Genomic DNA, 24,309 nt, shown 5'->3' with positions numbered 1-24,309 from the left:
GCCTCCAATAATATGGCTGATTTTTTAATTGATGAGCGATGCATCATCATTCTCTCGTTTACCATGCAAATGGTCTTGCCCACATACAACTTTTTGAATGGGCATACGATCACATACTGTAAGTCACAAATTTGGTCCCATATTTCATCCTGTGATACAGCTGGTATTTCACATCTTGTGTGGGGTGCACAAAGTCATCTCCAGTTTGCATAAATCTGCAATTGACACAACCTCCTCACCTAAAGGCAGTGGCAGATCTAGACTTTACTTTTGGGGAGGCAGTTTATGAATTAATACTAACTCCTCCCCTCTCTCTTCATTACTCCTCCCACTTACAGTTCTGCTCCTCCCATTTTCAACAAATACTGAAAAAATAAAACAAACTGAATATAAATATTCATTAACAGGAAATAGATCATAATAAATAAAACTAAGCCTACCTATTACATCACAAACTCCAGTCTTCGTTTTCCATTGTTCGCAAAGCGGTCAATCACTTTGTCAATGTCTACTGCGATTTCCCGATAGGTGTGTAAAAGAGCTAAACCAGTCAACCTCTCCTGAACCATTTGGTATCTCAACCATTTAAATGTTATGCAGAGAAGCAAAAGAACAAATATGTCTTACTGGTGCACTCATTGGTAATAGTAAATGAAAAACATAAAGCAAGATGAAAAAAACAAGAAAAAAATAACATGAGTAATAAAGAAATTTACATACAAAAATTAAGCATGCTTATTTTTGTATGTAAATTTCTTTATTACTCATGTCTTTTGAGATTCCAGATGTTTATAGGTGTATCTAGAAATACACTCTTTTTCTCTTTTTAAACTAGATTTATTAAAGGTTAAGTATTATGTCTAAATTTTTATAATAATTTTTCTTGTTTTTTTCTTCTTGCTTTATGTTTTTCATTTACTATTACCAATGAGTGCACCAGTAAGACATATTTGTTCTTTTGCTTCTCTGCATAACATTTAAATTGTGATCCCCAGAAATTTTCTGGTAGCACCTCCAACCACAGTATCAGTTTTACTTCAATTTATTCCAGTTAAGACCTGTATGTTGGTATCCATAATTCAACTTAGATTCAATCACATGCTCATACTGAGTGACTGGTGCGGATTCCACTCATACCCCTTTTCTTACAATATTTAACTGAGGTATCTCAACCATGTCTTCAAATGCCGTAGTGAAGAGAAGCTCCTTTCAACTGATGCAACACTTATGGGCAACGTTAGAAGAATTCTCAGAAGGGAATTAACTAAGGAATAAATATCTTCATCACAATTCTAGAATGCTTCTTCTACAGACTCTGGAAGAGTCATGGAGTCAGCCAACCGTACCCATTTATCTTTCCAGAGTTGAATCTCTGATAGTAATTCACATCCAGTCCAGGTTTAGACCATAATAGATAACCATAGGTTTTGCACAATGTATTTACTTTCAATGTCAGAAATTCTTGGTTCAAATGCAAGATGTTTCTTGGCAGCAAGCAGGAGAGTTCACAAGATGACAATGTTTCAAGAGAAAATCTGGATTGCAAATCATTTATTACAGAATCTAGCAAAGGAATGTATATCGACCTTCTACAAGACTCCTCTGGTGTGAAATGGAACATTTGATCTATGCATTTGATTTTTCTTTATTATTCTGAGTAATTCTATTGCAACATCTAACTTTGCAAATATTGTCGAAAACGCTTGAATGCAATTTAAACGCTGGTTGTTCAGAACTGACAGGATATCAGTGTCTAGGGTAGCAGCACCAGTGAAGACTACAGTTTTCTTTTGGAACAGCCGGCTAAGTGGCAGACTCAAAGCAAATATAGACAACTGGCACTGCAATGCCGCTACAAAATCAATATTTTTGATGGAAATTAACAAGTTCTTGTCTGTAATGGATGTTGCAGTCCATTGCGATATACTGTATGTACATTCAAGTGCCTGTACAATTTTCTCAATTCGGTCAAGTAATTAAATCAAGCTTTCACTTCTCTCCACCCAACGTGTTTTGCACATGCCCTTTAATTGTGCATCAACAACATTCATAAGAATATGGTTTCAATTAGCTGAAGCATTAAAAAAACATGCAACTTCCTTTATGATGACAATACTATTGCATATACTCTGAACCGATGAAGTCTTGGACATCAACAAGTATAGCACATGGTTAATGCAAGGGCATCTTGAAGCATATTTGGCCTCCTTTTGGATCTTTGCAACTGCACCCAGCATGCTCTGATATCATCAGGAAACAGCCATCTATGCCAATCCCAACACAATTCAGCAGGTCTAAATGTAACTTTCTCATTTACCTATTTACCAGTTGCCCCAGAACTTTGCCATTCACTTTAGGCTCAAAGATGGTGACAAATCCTTGAAACAAGCCTCATCAACTTTTTCAAATGCAATGAAGTCTTCATGTCTTTGACCCTTGTGCACATAACCTAAACAAAGACTCAGCTAAGAACTGTGGGATATATCCGTAGTTTCATTAAATATCACACAGTATAATTTTGCTTCTTTGACAACGTTGAAGAATCACAGTCCTAATCTCTTCTGCACAACATTCAATCAGCTGGTTTTGTGTATTCTTGCTGATATAAGTTGCATTTGCTCATGCATTCTCAAGGTGTTTTGCCAGAGCAGCATCCCTACTGTTAACTTTAAAGCGCAGAAGCTCTGTAAAGTTTCCTTCATTAATCAGTGGCTCTGTGTCAGCTTCTGTAAATAATTCTCCACATCTCGATGTCCTCAAAGAGGTATATTCTGTCTGCCAAGAAACAGAATGATTTCTATTATAAGCTTCAATTTCTGTCTGTTCTCTTGGACCTGCCATAGTCGATGTGAACTAATCCTGTTCATAATGTTCCTCTCTGGGTCATAAAAGGCCTTTAGAAAGTCTTTTGCTGCTTGCACAGAATCTCCGTGGTACTGCTGCTTCTCGTGAGTGCATAGGTCTCCATCTTTGCCTAACAGTTTTGCAAACACAGTCAGGGGCTTTTTTACAAGTTTCTGAAGAGGGACATGTTTGTGAGAGTCTCCCATTCCAGCCATAACAAATAGGGCACAATATTGGCAGAAGACCACTTTTTTAGTATCAGAGTATACCAGCCATGGAAAACTGTCCAGATGAGAATGATTCAGAAACCTTTTTTCCTCCTTTCCTTTCAAATTATGAGTAGAAAACGGAAGCAGGTACAAAAGTAAAGGCCTCCATGGTCTCTCTAGAAGCTCACATTTCAAATTGCCATCAATAGCCAAAACTGAGTCAATGTAGTTGCCAATTTCATTCTTCTGCATGCTGCCACAAGCTTCAATTGAAGGCAAACAATCTTCAGCATTTTCATCTCTGTTTAATTCACTAGGTTTTTCAATCTGATTTAGGTCTTCATCTTCTACCCTTCTCTTCTTTTGTATGAAAAAATCCAAGATTTGTGGCTGTGTTTCATTTCTTGCTTGGTAAACTTAGGATAGATAAAAATGGACTGGTGGATTACTACAGTTGCATGTTCCAACTGTCAAAACCAACACACAGACACCCACTTGGAAAATGGAACAACATAAACTACAGTGAAAGTATATTTTAGAACAGGAGCCTTTTTATTATGGTAATATGATCGGATAATCTAATGGGATACATATATGCATAATGTGATAGAAGCACTGGTAAAGTGGTCAATGGCAGGTAATTTGTTTTAGGTTTTTGACCTATGTGTTCTAAAAACCTCCAGGAGAAGTCTGTTTTGAAGGAAGACCAGAGTGTCGGCTTTTGGAAAAGCTAGTTTGGGTCCTGGGGGTGTGGATATGAGGAGAGGGAGGGCTCCATCCACAGGCCACTCCAGGTTTTGGACCTTTCAGCCTGGTAACAGGCTCATTAGGGCTTGCAGCTGGAAATGGCTAATATAAGCATGCTTTGTTTGTGGCTGAGTGTCTCACACCTGGGAGAGCAGGCAGACTAGCCTGTTCAGACACACTTGATGATAATCTTTGTAAGTACTGTGCACTTGTTTTGTTGATGGTGAGGGCAATAGGCCCTACCATTATTATAGAGAGGGAATCTGCTGTGTAGCTAGTCCCCACCCGGGCTAGGACTTATGTTTATGTTTTGTTTATGTTTCTATTCATTTGGCACAATAAAGACTGGCACCAGCCAGTTTATACGAGAACCCCTGACTTGTATCCTGTTTCTACGGCTAGTGTGTGTGTAAAGAGGGAGTCCATCTACCCCAGGAGAGGGACCCCTATCCCGACTGTGTCACAATAATTACATACTTAATATGTGACCATAATGTTACACCTTGCATACACACATCACCCTTAATACCCTGAGCAGGGCTGACCCAAGACTAATTTTTCTAGTAAGTGAATTGGATTTTGGCACCCTTTAGTGTAATAAACAATATTATAAACAGATAAAGTTAAAGTACTATGGGGCCTATAAGATTTATCAAGGTTTCTTTTTAACACCGCAGTACCTTCTATGTTATTAGGCCACAAATCAGTGTCACAATACATACATATGCCACACATCAATACTCCAAAATACATAATTATCACACAAATCGGTGTCATAAAATATAATGCCACACATCAGTACCCCCATACATAAGTATCCCACACATCAGTGCCCCAATACATAATTATCCCACACATCAGTGCCATAAAACATAAATATCAAACACCAGTGTCATAAAAAAATAATTATTCCACACATCGGTATGGAGTCTGGAAGCCGGCGGACCAAATCCCAACAGCCGGCTTCCCAACTGCTTAATCTCGGTGAGGGTTAAATGACCGGTGTTTAAATCTAGATGCCTGTCATTTTATCGATGCCAGGAGACCAGCACCCAGCATCCTGGTCGAAGGGACGCCAGGTGCCGAGCGTGGATAGCCGCACATGTTAGGTTTAGCGTTCCTGGGGAGGACTTAGGGTTAGGCACCCCCCTGGGAGGTGTGGGTTGGGCTAGGGTAAGGGGGGTTTAGGATTAGGCACCCCCAGGGAGGATTTAGGGTTAGGCGGCAGGGAAGGGGGGGTTAGGTTTAGGCACTTAGAGGGGGGATTAGGATTTGGCACTTGGGGAAAGGTTAGGGTTAGGCACCTCTAAAGGAGGGTTAGGGTTATGGGGTAGAATTAGGTTAGACAATACTTACCTTGGATGATCGGGATTTCCTCCACTGCCGGGATGCCGCTGTCGGTATTCCAACCACCGGGCATGGGTCCGGCGGTAAATCATACTGATTCCAACACATCAGTGCCATAAAACATCAGTATACCACACATCAGTGCCATAAAACACCAGTATTCCACACATTAGTGCCCCAATACATAGTTATCCCACATATCAGTGCCATAAAACATTAGTATCCCACACATCAGTGTCATAAAACATTAGTGCCCCAATACATAATTATCCCACACATCAGTGCCACAAAACATAAATATCCCACACATCAGTGTCATAAAAAAATAATTATTCCACACATCAGTGCCATAAAACATTAGTACCCCACACATCAGAGCCATAAAACATCAGTATCCCACACATTAGTGCCCCAATACATAATTATTCCACACATCAGTGCCATAAAACATTAGTACCCCACACATCAGTGCCATAAAACATCGGTATCCCACACATTAGTGCCACCAAAACATAATTATCCCACACATCAGTGCCATAAAACCTAAATATCCCACATATCAGTGTCATAAAACCTAATTATCCCACACATCAGTATCATAAAACATAATTATCCCACACATCATTGTCATAAAACATGATTATTCCACATATCATTGCCATAAAACATAATTATCCCACACATCAGTGCCATAAAACATAATTATATCACACATTAATACAATGCAATGCTTCAAACTCATCCATACACTTGCACTTTTATCTATAATTGACAGAGCTTAACGTAATTATAATGTGTAGAAAATAAAGTTGTACAAGATTTAAAAAAAATTTATTAACTCAGCTTTTGTTAAATAGATGCTCTTAAACCATTACCTTTATGCTCCTTAAAATTATATAACAAGTATGTGTATATATATATACAGTCAGGTGCATAAATATTGGGACATTGACAGAAATTTCATATTTTGGCCTCTATTCACCACCACAATGGCTTTGAAATGAAACAAACAAGATGTGCTTTAACTGCAGTCTTTCAGATTTAATTTTAGGGTAATTACATCCAAATCAGGTGAACGGTGTAGGAATTACAACGGTTTCTCTATGTGCCTCCCACTTTTTAAGGGGCCAAAAGTAATGGGACTATCAACTCAAAAGCTATTTCATGGACAGGTGTGGGCTATTCCCTCGTTATTTTATTATCAATTAAGCAGGTAAAAGGTCTGGAGTTGATTCTAGGTGTGACATTTGCATTTGGAATCAGTTGCTATCGACTCTCAATATGAGATCCAAAGAGCTGTCACTATCAGTGAAGCAAGCCATCATTAGGCTGAAAAATCAAAACAAACCCATCAGAGAGATAGCAAAAACATTAGGTGTGGCCAAATCAACTGTTTGGAACATTGTTAAAAAGAAAGAACGCTCCTGAGAGCTCAGCAACACCAAAAGACCCGGTAGACCACGGAAAACAACTGTGGTGAATGACAGAAGAATTATTTCCCTGGTGAAGAAAAACCCCTTCACAACAGTTGGCCAAATCAAGAACACTCTCCAGAAGATAGGTGTATATGTGTCAAAGTCAACAATCAAGAGAAGACTTCACAAGAGTGAATATAGAGGGTTCACCACAAGATGTAAAACATTGGTGAGCCTCAAAAACAGGAAGACCAGATTAGAGTTTGCCAAACAACATCTAAAAAGCCATTACAGTTCTGGAACAACATCCTATGGACACATGAGACAAAGATCAACTTGTACCAGAGTGATGGGAAGAGAAGAGTATGGAGAAGGAAAGGAACTGCTCATGATCCAAAACATACCACCTCATGGTGGTGGTAGTGTCATGTATGGCGTGGGCATGTATGGCTGCCAATGGAACTGGTTCCCTTGTATTTATTGATGATGTGACTGCTGACAAAAGCAGCAGAATTAATTCTGAAGTGTTTCGGGCAATATTATATGCTGATATTCAGTCAAATACTTCAGAACATATTGGAAGGCGCTTCACAGTGCAGATGGACAATGATCCGAAGCATACTGCAAAAGCAACCAAAGAGTTTTTTAAGGCTAAAAAGTGGAATGTTATGCAATGGCCAAGTCAATCCCCTGACCTGAATCCGATTGAGCATGCATTTCACTTGATGAAGACAAAACTGAAGGGAAAATGCCCCAAGAACAAGCAGGAACTGAAGACATTTGCAGTAGAGGCCTGGCAGAGCATCACCAGGGATGAAACCCAGCGTCTGGTGATGTCTATGCGTTCCAGACTTCAGGCTGTAATTGCCTGCAAAGGATTTGCAACAAAGTATTAAAAAGTGAAAGTTAGATTTAGGATTGTTTAGTTTGTCCCATTACTTTTGGCCCCTTAAAAAGTGGGAGGCACATATAGAAACCGTTGTAATTCCTACACCGTTCACCTGATTTGGATGTAATTACCCTCAAATTAAATCTGAAAGTCTGCAATTAAAGCACATCTTGTTTGTTTCATTTCAAAGCCATTGTGGTGGTGAATAGAGGCCAAAATATGAAAATTCTGTCAATGTCCCAATATTTATGCACCTGACTGTATATATATATATATATTGTGGCAGTATCACAAGAGGTGGTGCTGGTGAACAGCAGATTCTATGTGGGGCAGGACAGATGTGCCCACACAGAGTAGAAAAGCATTGTAGCCTAATGGCTACCTTGTGGAGAGAGCTCAGGTGTGGGCTGATGAGGAGGCAGACCAGTCAGGCTGCTGTTGGAGACAGTCTATGCGGGACTGTGGCAGCCAGAGAGCCCAGTGAAGCTGAGGACGCCTTTGGAGGCCAAGAGGCCTGGGTCTGTACCTGAAGGAGGCACTCTCAGACTGTGTGACATTGAAGCAGCTGGGCTGCAGGCTGAGGAAACCAAGGCATAATGTATATCTGGAGGATACAGGGAAGGCATAGAGACTGACTGTGTTTGTATAGCTGTGGCAGCTAAGCCAGGCCGAAGCCGGCAATAGACCTGCACAGAAGCAGGCTGAGACTTTATTGGCAGACTAGCTGTACCCTTATAGAGAGGGTTCAAGAAGTGAGTTAGACATCCTAAATAGGGGCTAGGTTGTTTATTATTTTCTGCTTGTTTACTGGCTTTCTATTCTGGAAAGTAAACCATCATTTATTTACTTGAATGTTGTGTGTGGACCCTCATTAAGCACCTAAACACTGCACCAATTCACCCCCTACCAAGCTAATTACCCCAAGATATATCAATATATATATATATATATATATATATATATATATAAAATGTCATCTTTCATGGACAAACATCATCATTCCTGGACTTCCAGGATGACGCTCTACACTGCAATCCAGCCACCGCACCCAGAACTGCACCACTGCTGCTGCTGAAGTTGGTACCTTACGCCTAGAGAGGACCTATTAGGATTTTACAGAGACAGAAAGTTAGACCTCACATGCAATGTGCACCACCCCCCGCCCACATAATAATATGCTCCACTCACAGTCTGCAAAAGGGACAGGCAAGCCCACGACACTCTGCACTGCAATCTGGCCACCGCACCCAGAACTGCACCGCTGCTGCTGCTGAAGTTGGTGCCTTACTCCTAGAGGGACCTATTAGTATGCTCCAGAGGCCGGGATGTACTAAGGTTGCAGTGACCATTCCGCAAGTCACCACAACCTTACTAGTCGCATATGTACTAACATATGCGATTAGTATTGCAAAGGACAGCTCTTGTGATAAGAGCTGCCCTTTGCGACACAGCCGGCGCCAGAGTCTCCGTGGGACCCCACCCCCTCCGAGCCTCGGGAGCTTCCTGCTGGTCACCTGTGAAGGAAGCCCCGGCCTCCTCCTCCTCCTCCTTGCACCTGGAAGATTAGGAGGAGGAGGCGGAGGACCCAGCAGGAGCAGGGGACGGCAACCATGGAGAGCAGGTGAGTGGGAGGCAGCACTGGGCGGCGGCGGAGTGGCGAGGCGGCGGCGAAGAGTCGGGTGCAGTAAGAGGGTAACGCCAGGTTTTTCTGGTGTTACCCCCCACACTGAAAAAAGGGTGGCCGGGGCTTAGTACATATGGAAATGTACTAATCCCTGGCCAAAATGCGGTAAAAACGAACAGGGTTTTTACCGCATTTTTCCTTTAGTACATCCAGGTCAGAGACAGAAAATTAGACACCCTCACATGCAATGTGCACCAGATTCTCCCCCCCCCACATAATAATATGCTCCACTTCCAGTCTACAAAAGGGACAGGCAGGACCCACGACGCTCTGTGCTGCAATCTGGCCACCGCACCCAGAACTGCACCGCTGATGCTGCTGAAGATGGCGCTTTACAACTAAAGGGACCTATTAATATGTTAGAGAGACAGAAAGTTAGACTTCCCCACATCATTACTTTTGAAAAAGCATTTCAGGGAGATTGTGAAAACGGCGGTAAATTAGACGTGTACTGCTACATCTGAGAAGTGTGTCATATAAAATTGATTTACATGCTAATGTAAATGTGCCCCAAAGCAGTTAGTAAGATCTTCTAGTTGATGAAAAAGCACTGATACTTTTCAGAAAATGTCTGTAACCATAGGGATCATTGTCCCTCATTCAGACTCGGACGCAAGTGACCGTTCGTACGTTCGGCGTACGTAAAAAAATATTTAAATTCAAGCACTCGCTCGTATTTTCGCACGCAGACAAACATCCTCCCCAAACTCAAGCAACCCCTCCTCTAACTAACGAGCGTGCCAAATAGCGAGCGTACATCCCCGAAGTGGCTTGAAGGGAACGCACGCACTAGTACTGCCCGGAAGTTGGACTGTCAGATTTCGATTAACTGCTCGTTTATTCTGCCTACCTCCCTCAATCGTATCATGCCAATCAAAATATCAATTCGCTAAATTGTTTGTTTGTTTTTTTAACACAACGCAATAAACTTTATTCATGTCCGTGTTTGTGTTTACCCGCAGAATACGTACGGCTTAAACATTCGCTTTTAATTGTCAAAATACATGCTAGCCTCAATTAAATAATTGTTCTATTTGTTTTTCTACCCGCATATTTCCCGGAGTTCATTTCTTTATTTAAATTTGCTTACGCATGTCACTGCATCAAGCCTATCATAAGTCTCAAGAGATTTCTGGCCCTGTCGAACACATGACTCATACACTAACCAATAGAATTGGTCCTGTTAATTACCCAAATACATTAGCCAATCAAAAAATTTTGGGGCACTTTATTAAAAATGATTTTTAATAAAAACACCATTGCCATCATGAGAGCCTCCGCATTCACCAGGCGCGAGCTGCTGGTGCTAACGGAGGTCATGGATAGGTGGATCACCAGCCAGCCTCCACCCATCACCAACCGCGAAAAGTGTTCCGCATATGCGGAGGTACGGGCCCGCGTACGCTCCTTCGGCTCACGCCGCCAGATCCTGCAAGGATTTCCATTTTTTGACACTAAGATTGTGTGTTGTATTTTTATGTAAAAACAGCTACAAGAAACACCTAACAGTAACAATCTCATTTCCCTTTTTTGGTGTAGTCACAATTAGATATTACTACATTTTACAGGTTCCTAGTTGGGGTGCAAGCTGCTTAGGCCAATCTTACGAAGCCAAATGATTGTACAGGCTTCCTTTGGGTGTTGGTTTGGACCCTGAAAACATATTACATTTTAGCTCAACTGGCGTCAGTACTGGATTACCCCTTAGTCAAATGTAACGTGTGTGAACCTGGTTACACTTGCTTGTAACGTTCCAAAAAAGGTACAACATTTCACTCTCAAAACATTTATTCACAACATAACTGAAAAATCAAAGTGGTCACTCACAAACAAAACACACAGTGATAATCACAAATACAACACATACCAACAAAACCAAATAAAAAAACAACAAATCAAGAACTGGTTGACGAAGGACCATGCCAACATGATTCCACAAATATGGCGTTGCAATATGGGTTCCAGAATATATCCCCAAAATGTCCACATACAGGTTTTTTAAGGGTAGCAGGAAGTAGTCATCGTTGGAGTGCCAAAGATTATGTGAAAAAACAGAAGATGGAGAAAATAAAAATAAATAATTAGATGTTCTCAAACAAACCCTACCACATTAGGTATAAACACTGTTGTTTTGTCAATAATTACCTAAAAAATCTGGCCACCACATCATCGCGTATGGCCCCCCCACATACTGACCTCCGACCAACCTCGGGGGGGCCATCCTTAGGTAAGGCATCCTCTGGCTGCATTGGGACACCACTCCTTATGGCGACGTTGTGAAATATCCCACACAGGACCACAATTTTCGAAACCATATCCGGCAAATACATGAGCTCGCCACCAGAGCGGTGGAGGCATCTGAATCGGCCTTTTAAAAGGCTGATACAGTGCTCCACCACTTGCCTGGTGGCTGTAAGTGCGGAATTATACTCACTTTGTGGGCCTGGTGTGGGAGCCAAATAAGGAGTGAGCAGCCAGGGCGTGCAAGGGTAGCCACTGTCTCCTGTGAAAAAGAATAGACAACATCAGGATCACTCTGTATGAAGCTTAACATTGTTATGTACTAAAGGTCTCCACTTACCCAGAAGCCACGCATCACCAGCTTGTAGGTTGGTTAATTTGTGCCATATCCCTGATTGCCGGATGACGAAGGAGTCATGTGCTCTTCCTGGTAATTTTGCATTCAGGGACAGGATCTGGAGGGAGGCATCACATACCACCATTACATTGAGGGAGTGATAGTGTTTCCGGTTTCTAAATATTGCCTCCAGCCGTGCTGGAGGCTGAAGTGGTATGTGAGTACCATCCACAACCCCTATGATGTGTAGGAAGCCAGCTATTTGGTAAAAATTGGCCTTGGCCACACTAAGGGAACCCATATCCAAAGGCATTTGAATAAAATGATGGAGGTGCTTGAAAAGTGCCTCCATCACTGCCCTCAGGATCCGGGAAAAGGAGGATTGTGAGATGCCTGCCACTATTCCCACCGTTGTTTGGAATGATCCTGAGGCACAGAAATGTAACACTGCCATAAATTGCGTAAGTGGTGGTATTGCTGTAGGACTGTCAATTTGCCGCTCAAGATCACTCTCTATTAATGAGAGAGTGTCTATGATGATTTTTGGAGGAAGACGGTAGCGTCTTAAAACCTCATCATCGGGCATTCCAAAAAGGGTGACACATGTTCGAAATATCTGGGGCCTTGCACGCCTACAATGCCTACGCCTGGGACGAGATTGAGGTTGGTCGGCTTCCGGGAGCAGGGCCAGAACAATCCGACCCATATCAACCTGAAATGGCAAGATTTGAATGTCAGGCTTTTTACCCCCCCAAAAATTAAAATTTTTACTTAGCTTGAAGATACCATCCATTGATGCTTACATGCCGGGGTATTGTCATGATATGTTGAAACTGGAAATAATCACAACATAAATATACATCATTTTATGCTGGCCATTTCTGTTTCAAAAATTTAAGCAAGACAAAACATAAAAGGGGACACACACACATTTGGGCAAAGAGCAAAACGACGTTGCGCACACTACGTCAAATTGAGGCCAAATGTAAGCAACAAATGCTACCGAGAAAACACAAACAATTTTAAGGGATGAATAAGCATTTCACAAAGCGATAATTAGTTCGCAAATACAAGTCACAATAGTAAGTAGTAAAAATGCGCTAATTAGTTCGCAAATACAAGTCACAATAGTAAGTAGTAAAAATGCGCTAATTAGTTCGCAAATACAAGTAACAATAGTAAGTAGTAAAAATGCGCTAATTAGTTCGCAAATACAAGTCACAATAGTAAGTAGTAAAAATGCGCTAATTAGTTCGCAAATACAAGTTACAAAAACGCAGCGTAACTAAAAAAAAAAAAAAAAAACAGATTTCGGATTTGGAAAAACAAAGGTCACATGTGTAAGGCCAACCAAAGTTGCGTAAAGACAAACAAGAACATTTCCAAAACAGTTTAACAAATGAACTTACCAAGAGATAATATATAAGAATCCGGATCAAAAGGTCTTTGGGGCAGAGCCAAAATAAAACCTAAGAGAGATGAAATGACGGGAAAAAATATTAGAAAATTCTTAACCAGAATGAGAGACAAATTGCCCCACAGTTAGACTTTCCCAAACTTACCAAAACTGGAAACGACCAAAAAATTACAAAACGAAAACAAACGAACGGAAACCAAAAAACGAATATATCCAAAAAAACTACTTCCAAAAACGCAAACTCCTACACCAGCCAACAATCAACTCCAACCAACGTAACCTCCAACATTCAAAAAACGCCACCTCGAATCGAGACGCCCCAAGCCATAAATAGTGTTTTGTTTCCCGCACAAATTAAGGAGGGATCATAGGAACGCACAATCAATGATGCGGCCGCAAAATAAGGACGCATGTATAAATACGTCACGAGACAAAAACAAAATTCTGGTGTATTTTTTGTGTGAAGCTCAGACATGGCTACAGACCAGGGAAACAATGGACAACAGTCTGGCGGTAAGTATTTCATGCATTTTGACTCAATGATTAATTAGAAATATAATATTGTGCAAGTTGTGAAGTTGAGAATTCTCCAAATTTACACAAATAGGTGAGGAGGATGACATGGAAGAGGCTGCTGGGCCCAGTATTCCGGGCAAAGCTGCCAAAAAGAAAAGGCAGCCACAATTCGCAAGAAAGGAGATGGAGGTTTTGATTCAGAAGTGTGTGGACATCCTGCCACAGGCAGACAGGAATATGAGTTCAAGCCAGAAGTGGAGAATGTGGGAAGAGGTAGCCGTTGAGGTCAATAGGGTGGGTGATTATGTCCATCTAGCCCGGGATGTCAAATGGCGGTAAGTAAACACTTGACCACCCTAAAACCAAAAACAAAATCAAATAAAAAATAATGGTTCCTTTTTCACCCACAGGTGGGGCGACTTCAAATATCGCCAGAAACAAAAAATGGCGGACAGGGCTAGGCATGCAAGGGGGACAGGTGGAGGTCCCACCCCTGTGTCATTGGAGTTGACGGATTTAGAAGAGCTGGCACAGGGGTGTGTGCAGGCTGTGGAGGTGTTTGGCGTGTCCAACATGGATACGGACATGCCAGACTTTGCGGCTCCTCATGTTGTCCCAGGTAAATATTGTGATGTCACCAACTCTGAAATGTTATTGTGCCAATATGTAGATTCTAATGTGAGTCTTTTCTCATTTTTCCAACAGAGACACAGGCGGATGAGTCTGCTCCAGAGGGGAGCCTTGGCCGCAGAATTTCAGCAGGCTCTGCAGGGGATGAACCAGTACATCGGGCTGAGGACCCTGCAGAAGCCAGTCCAGGGCAATCCCCCTCGCAGGCAGTGTCCCTCCCCACAGAACTCAATTTAAAATCGGATTTCCATACGGAGATTCTGCAGAGGATGGACGCCAGTCTGGTACGGGTGGCTGAGGCCCTGGAGCAAAATGCTGCGGCCAACATGACCATTGGTCAGGCCCTGGCGGAAAATACCAGGGCCAACATCCGCATCGCCACTGCCCTGGAGCAGCTCGTTCGCCAGCACATGGTGGAGCCAACCTCCCTTCCTGCAGGAACATCAGGATCCTCCACCTCTGGCACAACATCAGCCAATCCTCCAAATGTGCCTAGCCCTGTGCCTAGTCCAGAGGCCACAACATCTGCCTCTGGACAGGCCAGCCCGATGACATCCCGGACCCGGTCTGGCGCCCTCCCTCCCCCAGCCAAACGGCCGAAAAAACGGTGACAGCATTGGCTACTTTTCCCACACTCCTTCTGTGCTTGCCTCATATTCCTTTCTGGCCAAAACTTCCCTCTCCTTTCTTGTGAATTGTTTTTAATTTTTGCATTTCCGTTTACCAAAAATTTATTGTTTGCACAATTAATAAATATTGTGGAATGAACACTGCCAAAAATGTTTTGGTTAAATATGTGCATTTATTTTTTGGGGGATACCAATAAATTTACAACAAATGTACGACTTTGTATTCTGACATTATTGTAAAAATGGGTTACATTTAATCCGGGCCCACAAGCCAACAACGTTCAACCTAAACAATTACACATTGGAAAAAAAGGTCTCGTTAAGGAACGTTTAAAACATTACCTAAGGAGGAAAAATCACCTTGCAAACACAAAATGAGGCACCAAACCTAAACATGATGACATTATTGTTACAATAGTCCAAAAACAACACATTGCGGCCAAAATACACCCCCACAAATGTACGCTAATTGATTGTGTAATCCAGACATTAGCAGCTATGATTTCCACCTGCGTTCGGTTTTGTGCTATCCAAAAAAACTGCTTTCCAAACACATACCAAGCCGGGTTTCAATCAAACACTAATTGATTTTCTGACAAGCCGTGATTAATCGATGCTACATCGTGGAGTGCCGGGACGGAGGAGAAGGCCATCGCCACTGTGGTCGAGTTATCCAGCCCCTAAGCTGTGCGAGCATTTTGAAGGGAAAGAGGATCATCCAGTGACGTATGAGTTGGTACGAACACATTTGACGTTCGCATTTGTTAATGTATGTACGCCCAAAAAACGCCTCGCCACGCCTGCGTTTTTCCATCTCCTCCCCCGTCAACACCCAAAAACGCCCTGTTCTGTCAATCACATTTGACATGTCACTTCCTGTACGCTATTTGACGAACGAGACAAAATAAGCTCGCAATCTGCCGTACGCACATGCGCAGTGTTACACCGATGCATGCGCGGTTAGTCAACATCGGAACGCAACGACCGTACTGCTGGTAACGAGCGGCTCTGAATCAGGGCCATTGTGCCTTATAACCAATGCAGAGAAATTAAAATTATACTAATGATCCCATTTGAATGTACATATCTCTTGAATGTATATGTCATGGAGATTACTAGACTATTTAGGGAATCAGGGAGATTGCTACTGTTTCAGGAGAGGAGAGTTGGCAAGTATACCCTACATACAATGTGTACTAGACTTCCCGCCACAAAATAATATGCTCCACTCACAGTCTACAAAGGGGACAGACAGGACCAGCGACGCTCTGCACTGCAAACCGGCCACTGCACCAAGCACTGCTTTGGAGCTGCTGCTGCTGCTGAAAATGGCACAATAAAAAAAAATGCTGCTGAAAATGGCTAATAAATAATATGTTCCAGAGACATAGTCAGACATCCTCACATACAATGTGCACCAGACCCCCCCCTAATAATAATAAACCCCACAGAGCAGGCTTCCCCAAGCCCCACATGTGCATCAGACCCTCCCTGGGCCCCCCCCGCAATAATAATATTCCCTACAGAGCAGGCTCTCCCCAGCCCCACATGTGCAATAGACCACACCTGGGCCCCCCAACAATAATAAGCCCCACAGAGCAAACTCCTCAAGCCCCACAAGTACACCAGACCCCCCTGCCCCTCCCCCAACAATAATAAGCCCCTCATAGCAAGCTCCCTCCCCCAAGCCCAACATGTGCACCAGACTCCCCTGGGCCCCCCAATAATAATATGCCCTAAAAAGCAGGCTCTCCCCAGTCGCACATGTGCACCAGAAACCCTCCCCCCCTTCCCCCGCTGGGCTCCCCAATAATAATAAGCCACACAGGCACAGTCAGAGCAGGCTCCCACCAGGCTCCAGACCCACATTTGCACCAGACCCCCCTTCCCATCCCCACCCCTAATGATATGCTCCATGACTCTACAAAAAAAAGTGACAGGCAGGAGAAGAAGACAACTCTGACCACCATCAGCCAGCCCAGTCTGCTCTGCTGCTCCTAAGATGGCAGTCACCTTGATGGATCCCACGTTCTCAATGACTGACTGCACATGTCAGAAAACTGACCTTGCGCATGCGCAAAGGAGGACAAGGGGGCCATCCACGGAAGAAACTTTTAACTCCCTCTCTCAGCCTGCCCGCCACGTTGCCTGACCAGCCCTGCTCCGGAGAGTATTCCTGTGTGAGTCAGACAGTCTGTCACTGTCACTCACATGATACTGTGCGCAGCGGCCCATGGCTGCACTGCCACTGACTGCTCTCAGCTGGCTGGAACCTACTAATGTTGTAGGCAGGGGTTCCAGGAATCGGGGTTATGTGTACGTGGGGCGATCACCCTAATTGCCCCCCCTTTGGCCCGTGGATCCGCCACTGCCTAAAGACACCAGCCTGCAAACCCAACCTGTTCGTATTTGAGACCAATCTCGGGCTAATGTCAGAATACGTGACTCTCTCCTTCAAATTCCTACTGCGTCTGTAGCAGAACAATGCAGTATGTTCACAAAATTTGTTTTACGTCAAGCAAATGTCCATCATTCTAATTTAATTATCAGTGAAATCGTAGCCATAACGTCTCTACATGACAACTAGAATATAGTCATCTGCCCGCCGATAAAGGCGGGGACATTGTTATTCTAAACAGATCAGATTATATCAGTGAAGTACTGAGGCAACGATCCGACACGAACTGCGAACTGCTATAAGAAACTCAAATTTGATCCTACGCAGAGTTATAAAAGGGAAATAGACTTGATCATTCAGTTAGGCTTATCATATGTTTGGATGAACAAACAGCTCATTTTCTTACCCAGGATTACCCCAGGACATGCTGCTAACAATTATGCTGCTTTAAAGTGATTACTATGGAGATTAAATTTATGGTCATTTGGAGAAAGAGTGCTGGTCTCACCTGTGTTTGACCCCCAGGTGGAGCATATTACAGTGGATGGATTGATATATATATATATATATATATATATATATATATATATATTCCATAGACAAAAAACCTGACGGTTTCACACGTCCCATTAAGGCTGCTTAGACATGATCAGAAAATTCCAAAAACCTATTGAATTTCTGACACTCAAACTCCAAAAAGCAATGAAATTACAATCATTAAGGCTTAAGTCCTTAATGGACATGTTCCTTGTGTAATACAGATATGGTATGCCATGACAACATGTGGTTAACTGCAGATTCAACATTCTCACAAAGTGAGATTGATGTCACTCACAAAATGGTGGAGCTGCTAATTCACAGAATTGTGTGCTCATTGGAATTAGAGCTGAGCGGGTTCAGATCTCAGAGATCCAAACCCACCCGAATTTCGGGGATCCAGGCGATCCGAGCGCAGCACGGATCTCCCTGACTACCCCAGATCCCCCACCCGAGGCAAAACCCCGTGACCCCGCTGTCGGGTCGCAAGGTTTTTTTTTTTAGCTAGCGTAATGCTGATTGGCTGAGGGAGCCGTCTGTCACGGCTCTCAGTCAATCAGCGTTAAGCCCAATGAAAATGCATTAGGAGAGAGAAAAATATGGCGCCAGCCATCCCCCGCCGGCACCCCCCACTGCCGACACCACCGGCACCCCCACTGGCAGCATCCCCTGCTGCTGACACCACAGCTGCCAACCCTTCTGCACTGCTGCCCCACGTACTGAGGATGCCGTCAGTGACCCCCACACTGCCGACACTCCCACACTGAGGACACCACCAGCACTCCTGCACTGCCAACACAGTCAGCACACATGCACTGAGGACACTGCTGGCACCCCCGCTCTGCCGACACTGCCGGCACCCTGCATTGATAACACCCCTGCACTGCCGACACAGTAAGCAAACCTGCACTGAGGACACCGCTGGCACCCCCGTTCTGCTGACACAGCCAGTAAACCTGCACTAAAGACACCGCTGGCACCCCCGCACTGTCGACATCACTGGTACCCTTCACTGAGGTCACTGCCAGCACCGCAGCACTGCCATTCCTTGTACTGAGGACACCATCAGCAACCCCGCTCTGCCGACACTGCTGTCACAGTAAGTGCACTATTGGTGTATCCAACCCACACTCTATAACACACTGTATCCATGTTGGAAATTAGACGCTGAACTGCCACATGTTAGTGCCGCCCACTGTATCACTTAGCTTAGTCAGCCAGCCAGCTGGATGCAACCTTTTGGCCTTAAGTAGATGAAGCAAATAATATTGTGAGGTGGTCAAAATTGATTGGAAATTACTGGAAATAATTATTATTGAGGTTAATTATACTGTAGGAACAAAAACAGGCCCATTTTATGTGATTTTAGCTGTTTTTGTTTTTTAAGAAAAAAATCCAGATCCAAAACTAAAACACGAAAATAAAACACCAAGGAAAAAAATCCAAAACCAGATTCAGATCCAAAACCAGGGGAGATCCAGATCCAAAACCAAAACCAAAACATGAGGATCGGCGCACATCTCTAATTGGAATTCACACATGCACATGAGAAAATAAAATCAATAAGTCACAGATGCACGAACGCAGCAGTGAGATCCATCTACGTATCTATGTTAAAATTTGAATGTGTAAAAAAAAAAAAAGGTGCCCCCCACCTAAAACACAACCAGCATCGGACTTCTAACAGCCAGTCCTGGTTGTATTTAAATACAGGGGAAAATTACGTAGTGGTCCCCTGTACTTATGCACAACCAGCACTGGGCTAGTCAGAACCAGCCCTGGTTGCCAAAATACGGGGGACAAATGATGTAGGGGATCCCCGTATTCAGCGCCACCAGCCCTGGGCTCTGAGCCGACCCTGGTTCTGGAAATACAGGGGGGAAAATGCGTAAGGTCCCCCTGTATTTACCAGAACCAGCTCTGGACTCTTTCTAGTGGAGGGTTGATTACACAGCCAGGGGAGCCCTTTCACCGGGTCCCCCAGCTGAAGCATCACCCCTGACTGCTAGTCAGCTCAGGTCGGGGATCCCTGGGGAGCTGGGGACCCCCCAATAAAAGGGTGCCGGGGATAGCCCTGGGCTATCAGCCTAGGCCTGGGGTGCCCTGGATAGGGGGACCCCTGTATTGGGGGGGTCCCCAGCTCCCCAGGGATCCCCGACCTGGGCTGACTAGCGGTCAGGGGTGATGCTTCGGCGCCTGGTGAAAGGGCTCCCCTGGCTGTGGCATCACCCATCACTTTAGATTACTCCCAAATCCTCATTTTTTATATTTATGCTCTAAAATTTGGCATGCAGCACCGAGTGACAGTTCTACCTGTCCGTGCCAAATTTCAGCTTGCTACCTCTAATAGCTTTTAAGGTGTAGCCTCTTAAACGCCATACCCCCCCTCCAGAATTCTCTATGGGAGAATTGCAGTTTTTTAGATGCAGCCTTAATATAAAGGCACGGCTGTGCCCTTATAATATAATATACACAAGCATATATCATGCGTAGGAGGCACAAGGCGGTGTGACCGTACAGATGACGGCCATTTGTGGGTATTACAGGCATTGTAAAGCAAGGGGCAGGGCCAAAATTACTCCCAGCCGAATCAGGAGGGTAGGCAAGTGTGAGATATATATATATATATATATATATATATACTGTGTATGTATATATATATATATATATATATACTGTATATATACGCACATATATGTATAATATATATATATCAGACCCTCCAACATGACCCGTTCCACCAGGTACAAAATGCTCTGCATCGAGCAGCTTCGATCAGCACTCGATACATCCAGACTGTGGCCGACTTTACAATCAGATATATAAATGGAAAAAAGGAAAGGCGCTGTCAAAGCAGCTGGTTCAATGGGAGTATGTCAAACTACAGGTAGAAATAAAATATTAAAAAGAGAAAGGGATTGAACAGCGCTAATACCAAATGTTAAACTTGGATGAATATACTGTGATAAATATCACTGAAACAATTGTACATAAATCAAACTAAATATGAGAAGACAATCAGATAATATTGGTAACAAATATAAATATTGATGGCTCTCCTAGTCAAATATTCAATACGGCTTGGCTCATAATGTATAGCATTTAATAATAAAAGACCATGACATAAAAATCATTACATAAAAATCAGAACACAGAGATTATGGGGCAAAAATATTCTGATCCTGAAATGGATAAAAAATGGGTGAATTATCTCATTTTGAATTCATAGTCCATATGAAGATATATAAAATGTAATCACAGTGACTGGGTCACATAATCAATAGCAGCGTTCATACAGAGGGAATTGGAGTCAGAAATTAGGGCAATCTGGATAATTATCCAGCAAGTGATAGAGTGCTAGCACCCCTGGATTTTCTTACTGGATTGGAGACTTTACGGGATGTTCCGGACCAGCATCTTTTCATCATCCTCTTCCAGCCACCAGCATTGTTTTCTACTTGCTGCATAGGAGAATAAGCCCTAATGGACTACCTCTGAAGGCTGGTAATACACTCTATCACTTGCTGGATAATTATCCGGATTGCCCTAATTTCTGACTCCAGTTCCCTTTGTATGAACGCTGCTATTGTCACTGTGAATTAATTTTATATATCTTCATATGGACTATGGATTCAAACAGACTGAGATAATTCACCCATTTTTTATCCATTTCAGGATCAGAATATTATTGCCCCATAATCTCTATGTTCTAATTTTTATGTAATGATTTTTATGTCATGGTCTTTTATTATTAAATACTATACATTATGAACCAAGCTGTATCAAATATTTGACTAGGAGAGCCATCAATATTTATATTTGTTACCAATATTATCTGATTGTGTTCTCATATTTAGTTTGATTTATGTACAATTGTTTCAGTGATATTTATCACAGTATATTCATCCAAGTTTAACATTTGGTATCAGTGCTGTTCAATCCCTTTCTCTTTTTAAGACTTTACAATCAACCTAAACTTTTCCTAGCAAAGCAGTAACTTATGCCAGGAGGATTTTAGATTGATTGTAAAGTCTACCATAGTCTAGATGTGCTTCTGGGGGGAGAAGACAGTGATCGCAGCAGGCACACACTGTGCTATGGGGCAGGTGGCGACCACCCCAATCGCCGCCCCAATCGCCGCCCTCTGGATCCGCCACTACTTTCCTGGTTGGATCTGTTGAACCTGCTTATTCACATCAGTGCGTTTCAATAAAAAATTTTAATTTTTCAAAACAAACTTTTGATTTTCTCAAAAAGCCATATTTTTACATTTTTAACTCTGAAAACTTGGTTATACCATGATTAATAAAGTTTTATTTTGGGATGATGATGATGTTCATGGCGCGCCAATCAGGGCTATGTGTCACGCCATGGACGTTACGTGATGGCTGGACTTGTGGCGTATTCTTCAATGAAGGATACGCTACGGCATGTAATACAGCGCTTAACCGCTGAGTGGCTAGTGCTCCACTGTTGTAATTTGTACTGAATACCATACTGATAAAATTGGATGGATATCACATTCACGCACTGTACAGTATTTGCACGTTCGCACAACCAATATTTTTAATATCACATACATACTGTACAGTAAGCTCTTAGGACCTCATTCAGAGTCGGACGCTATTTGCGCTCGCTCGTTCAGAAAAAAGGGGTGGCTATTCAAATGAACCGTTCGCTCTTTGCGGTCTGTTCATGTCTCTAGGTCTGAACGAGCGAACCAAACATGCGGTCGTTTTTTGGAAAACTACGCCCCCTGGCCGCTCGCATCCTACGTCATGTCGGCTATTTATTAGATTAATTGAGTACATAGACCAGCGTATGAACTGCTCGCTATTCTTGTGGTTGGTTTTTCCTACCGCAATCTTGCGAGCAGTTCTGACTATAAAATAACCCAGTGACGAGGTCAATGACGCTGCTGTATTAATTATGCACACCCATAAAACGCCCAATTTGACCTTTAAGCACGCCTGTGTTCGGATCTCCACTCCCCGTTTTCAAGCACCTTCCCCTGTTACCACCCACATATGCCTCCTCCTGTCACTCAATATAGCAGGCATTCGCTATTTAGCGAAAAAATGATTTTCGGCCGCACTGACTGGTTCGCGCATGCGTATTATGATCCGTACGCATGCGCAGTTGTGCAAACATCGCTCGGAACGAACGAGCGGCCGCTTACGAGCGGCTCTGAATCAGGCCCTTAGAACGGGACACAAATCAGTACACATACTGTACATAACTATACAGTAGTGAAGTTGCCCGAGTTGTTATTATGGTACAGTATAACCGATATGGTAGATTAATGAGATGCACGCACAGCTTTCAATGAGATGGGATGAATTATTCTCTAATGGTGGGGTACTGTATAAAAACAGCAGCAGGTGGGTGGAGTGCACAAGGATGAGCCCACTATGTGCGGTACTTAATATAGCTGGCTTGTGCATGCCCAGTGGGTCGGGAGTCAAACACAGTGGTTAAGTTATCGCTTTGCAACAATGCTGGTCCCGGGTTTGAGCCCTGGAAAATTATAAAAAAAGTTTGGCACTGTCGGCTCTGGACACTATAGTGAAACTACTGTAGTAGTGGGCTGTTTAAAAGTAAGGCATTACAAATGCAAAATTGCGGCACTGTCTCAGACTTTTACACTATGGCGGTTTCTCGTGACTTCAGTAACTGGTAGTGGGCTCTGTTTGAGATAGAGATCTCTGTATTACGAACTGATTGTGCGTTTAAAGCGCAAACTTGCGTCAATGTCAGCACGTCGGCGCTGCTTTGGCTGTGAGCTCCGAGGGGTTACAAATGGGATCTCTGGCGCATGCCCAGTGGAGGGGTTGCAATGGGATTTCTGGCGCATGCCTAGTGGAGGGGTTGAAATGGGATTTCTGGCGTATGTCCAGTGGAGCCAAGCCATACGCCATGTAGCACTATGCCATGGTGTATGGAAGATCACAGCACTGTGCATGCCCAGTGGGTCGGGAGTCAAACACAGCAAAAGTGGGATGTCTGTTTTATAGTACGTACTGACTGTGCATTTGAAGCACATGTATACGTTTGTTTTGAATATGACTACTGAATAAAAATTGGATTGTGCTCTTGTAAGACACCCAATTTTATTTTAAAGCTATATCCTTGATGATGTCCTATGGAAGAAACAAGTAGGGTGATTTTATATGGAACCAACATATTGGTCTGCCAACAGCTAAGAACCTTTACTCCAATAACAGGGCCAGATAAAGGAATATTGTTGCCAATATACCAATGGTGGTATTCTATATTAACTGAAGTAAGATTTTTATGTATATGTTTTTGTCTGCTAATTTTAAAGCAAAATTAATTTGCAATACTTAACACTAAAAACTGTTGTACTACTCTCTGGGTGCTTCTGGTGCAAGGGTCTCATTATAGGACCTGATTGTTTAAAAGCTTAAAAACTTGTCATCTCCTCATTGAAGATACCATCTTCTTCATT

The 24,309-nt window shown here is 43.0% G+C and overlaps 1 pseudogene; it reads right to left on the bottom strand.

Moving 5' to 3' along the window:
- Positions 1-443: 443 nt before the first annotated feature.
- LOC148519864 (52 kDa repressor of the inhibitor of the protein kinase-like) overlaps positions 444-24,309 on the bottom strand; it is an 81,090-nt pseudogene continuing 57,224 nt past the window's right edge.

This window comes from Taudactylus pleione, unplaced genomic scaffold (assembly GCF_031769625.1).
Source record: "Taudactylus pleione unplaced genomic scaffold, aTauple2 ptg000179l, whole genome shotgun sequence".
Classification (NCBI taxonomy): domain Eukaryota; kingdom Metazoa; phylum Chordata; class Amphibia; order Anura; family Myobatrachidae; genus Taudactylus; species Taudactylus pleione.
Note: the sequence above shows the minus strand (reverse complement) of the source record. Positions and strands in the feature narration are given on the sequence as shown.